This window comes from Bidens hawaiensis, unplaced genomic scaffold, assembly GCF_021521415.1.
Source record: "Bidens hawaiensis isolate Kalapana, Puna unplaced genomic scaffold, B.hawaiensis_p1.1 tig00035834_1, whole genome shotgun sequence".
Lineage (NCBI taxonomy): Eukaryota > Viridiplantae > Streptophyta > Magnoliopsida > Asterales > Asteraceae > Bidens > Bidens hawaiensis.
The window spans coordinates 1-4,928 of record NW_027496215.1 but is presented as its reverse complement, the minus strand read 5'-3'; the positions used below and the strand labels follow the sequence as shown (position 1 = coordinate 4,928).

The window sequence follows — 4,928 nt, the reverse complement described above, 5'->3', positions numbered from 1 at the left end:
CTTTCCTCTTCCAACTCCAATTCTATTTTCATCTCCATTTGTTACACTTTCAGTTTTTTTTTCTATATAATAACTGTATTTCATGTTATTTCATCTGGGAGTTAATCTTTTTTGATATTTTTATCATAAAATTTATGTTTTTATGAGATTTGCTGCAAGATGGTAACTGGGTATGAATCTTTATTGCTTCCTTCATCATAAAGTTTAAGTTTTTATGAGATTATTTGTATCAAGATTCAATTGGGTGTTGATTTATGAGGAAAAAGATTGGATTTTTAAGTTTGAATTATGCAAATTTGGTGGAATCTTGATTGTTGATAGTGTAAAGTTTTGGGGTTTCAGAATCTTGAAAGGCAAGATTGCATGTCTTGTAAGGTGTTGATGATCACATTCTTGAAGTAATTTGACTGCCAGTTAATTGAAGCAAGGATAACCAGTTTGTAATTGTTTTAAAGTTTTGAGAATGTGAATCTTTATTTGATGCCATTTGGGTGAAAAGAGGAAAAAAATTGGAAAAAGTTTTGATTCCTTGCCAACCAAAGAATTCACAGTTCCTTGAAGCTTACTCTGTTGTAAAGCTTGAGAATTTGAAATTGGAATGTTATTGATTTATTCTAAAGAACATTTGCCAGCTGCACATTTGTTCTTGTTTGGCTCTTGTTGATATCATCAAAGGCCTCTAAAATCTAGGTACTTTCTTCTGTCTGCACCGATTTATCACGGATTTGCGTTCTGTAATTAAGGTTTATTTTTTATTTATTTTTATTTTTTTATTTGTCCTGTTCTATTAGTATCGATCTAGTGTCGTATTAATGTGTATATATGTGTATCCGTGTGTTAATGCTTGTGATGGTTTGGATTTTTCAATGATATATGGTGTTTTACATTTCGTTATTCGCCATTTACTATTTATTTTTGTGGATCATGTTTATGTGGTCAAAGGAAAAACAAAGATGTGATTCAAACAAATCAAACCTTAAATTGTTAAGAAAAAAAAATTACTTATGTTGTCGGTATGTCATAAACCTTTATTTTTTAACATGAAATTCTGTGTTGTTGATCTCTCTTGTTTTAAAAAGAAAAGAAAAAAATCATAGTTTAGTTCACTTTCGACTTGCTTCGGTTTAAGCTATTTTTAGTTTATTTACATATTTGACAAGTTTCTTTAAAAGATATTTGAGTTGAGAGCCTAATGATTGTAGAGTTACTTAATCTTGTCTAATGTCTTTTGATCATAAATACTGATTGATAATTTTGTTATCAGGTTTAAGTGTCATTTATAGAAGTTGAAAAGAACCATTTCACTATGGCAAAGAGATCAAAAAGACGCCAACGACAACAGCCTAAAGATCATGCAGGTTGTATGTGGGGACTGATCAGCATGTTTGACTTCCGCCATGGTCAAACCACCAGACGACTGCTTTCAGATAGAAGTATTGTCGCCAAAGATATTGTTGGTAAGCATCTTGCATTCGGTAAATTATTTACCGTTTTCATGTGTCGTGACTTACATTCTGTGGTTTGTCACAGCTGCTGAAATGAATAGGCTCATGAGTTCTGAAGAAAAGCATGTAAACATTGAGGTAAGTATATGACATGATGTTTTTTGGTGGCAGTTTCGACCATTTTACATATTAAGCGGGCCAAATGAAAAAAAATAGCTAAAAGGGGAAAAGCGCAAACAAGTTGAAAATCATTCAAGGTTCAACTTTTATGCCTGCAACTTCCTAGTTGTTTTATTTAAAAACTGTGAAACAAGTTTTTATCTAGAAAAAAAAAAATTCAAGAATGTAAATTTTTTTCTGTGATGGTATTTTTTTAACCATAATCAATGCATTTTGGACAAAAAGTGTTTGTAGGTCAACCATATCCATCTCCGTTGACCCGTACTATAAAGTGACTCGTTTCAACCAGATCATCTTGCCACCTCTAATATGGGCGGTTTTTGTTCTATGCATGTATATTTACTGTCATTGTGATGCACACAAATTGTTGATACATGTTAATATTGTGTGTTCTTATTTTTGATCCCGAAAGCTCTCACATGTTTTCAGGCAAAATTTGAACCGACACTTGACACTGTTAAGACAAGTGTGAAGGAACTTATGGAGGAAGAAATGGTCAGTGAGCAAGATTCCATGAAACAAGTTAACGGTGATGAAGTCGAAAATATTTCAAAAAAATCATTTGGTGATCAAGAAATCTATATTAATTGTCACGATCCATCTCAGAAAACGTCTCAATATAGAGATCTTGAAGCTCTAACAAAAGAGATATTACTGATATACCAGAGAAAGAACACTGAAGATGATCTTGATGAAGGGCGAAACCGTACTTTCACCATTGTTGAAGAGAAACTGAGTGCAGCAGTTGAAGTGTTCATGAATGAAAAATCAAGTGACAAAAACCAACTCATCGACACGTTTCAAATGCTAAATTCCAACAAAGAATTGTTCTTGAAACTTCTTCAAGATCAAGCTTCACTTACTGCAAATGAAGGCCAAAAGTCAAAGTCAACAGAAAAGTCAAACTGGTCAGAAAGCGAGCCAAAACAAGACATGCCCTTGTCTCGAAAACACAGAAACTTTTTCTTCAGAAGAAGCAAGTCACAAGAAAGTATGCCAATAAGCAGGATTGTAATCTTGAAGCCAAATTCTCTTCAAAATAAATTCAAAGTGGAAAATGAAGTTCATAGAGAAAGACTTTCATCCCATTTTTCATTTATGGAAATCAAAAAAAGACTTAGAAATTTTATTGGAAAAAGAACAAATGAAACCGAGAGGTGATGCAAAAACAGTTGGTGAAGGAAGTAATATTTGGAAGTCTCCAAATAGAGACCATTTTTATACCGAAAGATTTACTAAAAGAATAGAAAGGGAGTCAAAGTTAAAAGATTCTGAAATAAAACAAAGAGAAAATGATGAAAACAACGGTTCGAGTCGTCATATTTCTAATATTTACACCGAAGCCAGGAAACATTTATCAGAGATTCTAAGTGGTGGTGATGAAGATGCAGATTTGATTATGGGAAATGTACCAAAATCTTTAGAGAATATTCTTTCATTTCCGGACTACAACTCTCTTTCTCCCAGTGCGAGTCCTATAAAAGACAACGGTCATGATTCGGTCAACGAAAGTCAACCATGCATTGTTAGTGTCGATCTTGAAGAGAACCCGAAAGCTCTTGACGAAGTTGATCTTGACACGAGTCCTGAAGGTATTATTTTTTTTGTTATATAAGAACTAAGTAATTATTTAGTTGTTTGAATATAATGATTTATGAGGTTTTATGCGATAAAACACACTTTAGGCAACTTTTGACCCGTTTGACATGTTTCCCTTTTAGCTTATTCTTTTTACATGTTGACCCGTTAGAGATAAAGCCTAACTGAACTGAAACATCCATAAGTATAGAAATACAATAATTTATGGTGTTCATTTGTGAAAAGTTTGATAAATGTTTTGATACTTATGCAGGAGTCATAGAGATAGAAAACCAAGACGAAAACGAAATGGCAGTCTTGGATGAACCATGTAGCCCTTCAGAAACAATGGATGAAACTGTTGATGTATCTGATGAAGAAAGATCTCCAGAGTGCTTGAAATTGGTAATGAAAATTTATAAATATTTTAGTTTCAAAATTATCTATGATTTTGTAATGCTCAAAGATTAATTCTTGTGGCTTTATAAATGAGGCCCACAAAATAAAAATTTTGAAAATATGATTCTACTTCTTTCTTACTTAAAAGTGACAAAAAGTTTTATAAGTCCTGCATTTTCATTACAAATTTAATATGATATAACAGTTTAGTGAACCTTTCAAAAAGGCTGTTTTTATGATAAAACATTCTTTCTGCTAATTTTCAGGATTCACCTGAAGAAAATGAGTTTGCTTCTCCAACTGGATTTTCACATTCTCACAAGACCGATGAACCTGAGAGTATTGCCAGTGATAAAACCGAGAGACCTAGTCCTGTATCTGTTCTTGAGCCAATATATTCAGACAATGAAATCAGCCCTGCAAGTACCGTCTCCCGGCCCAGTGAGCAACCACCTTCTTTCTTCTTTCTATTTAAGGAAAATATGACCAATATATGGGTTGACTCAGGTTATGTATCGGGGTGATATAGCCGAGCTGAGCCTAAGCCTGAACTTTGGTCATTTAACTTATGAGAGCTCGAGCTCAAGATATTTTTAAAACTCGAGCTTTTCTCAAGTATAGCTCCGTTTATAATTTATTAAATATTTTATTTATATACATATATAATATTAGTTTTGTAAGATTATATAACATATATTCAATAGTATATATTAAAATATAAATAATAGTACTTATCATGCAATTATGTATTTGTATGAACTAATATATTATGAATATATAAGTTATAAGCTCGTTTAGGGTCGCATCCTAGTCAAGCTCGGTATAATGAAGCTTGGGCTTGAGCGTGCTCATTAAATAAACTCAAATTAGGCTCAAGCTCGTTTATGCATAGGTCGATTAGAGGTTTTAACGAGTCAATCAGATCAGAAGTTACTCAAAGTGTACTTTTAATAAATAAATCCTAAAACATATATCCACGAAAGTTATATTATTACTTAAGGAAATTATGATACTTTTGCTAAATTTAACCTCATGTAATATTTTCAGTTGAATATGCAATTCAACCACTTCGCATTCGATTCGAAGATCAAGAAACACGCACAAGGAACTGCGTTGAAAATGAAGAGTCTGCATTTGAATATGTTGAAGCTGTGCTACTAGCTTCTGATCTCAACTGGGATGAATTCGGAAAAAGATGGCTTTCATCAATGCAAATACTTGATTCATCTTTATTTGACGAAGTACAAATCTTTTCAAGCCGGCCCTCTCACGATCAACGCCTCTTGTTTGATGCCACTAATGAAGTTCTCGAAGAGATATGCGACT

The 4,928-nt window shown here is 32.9% G+C and overlaps 1 pseudogene across 1 annotated transcript; it reads left to right on the top strand.

Annotated features, from left to right (window-relative positions):
* Nucleotides 1–1,295: 1,295 nt before the first annotated feature.
* On the top strand, nt 1,296–4,922 carry LOC143587672 (uncharacterized; annotated as a pseudogene). Its single transcript, XR_013144938.1, has 6 exons — nt 1,296–1,457; nt 1,531–1,583; nt 2,055–3,217; nt 3,478–3,608; nt 3,869–4,043; nt 4,650–4,922. The product of XR_013144938.1 is annotated as an uncharacterized LOC143587672 (transcript).
* Nucleotides 4,923–4,928: the final 6 nt, after the last annotated feature.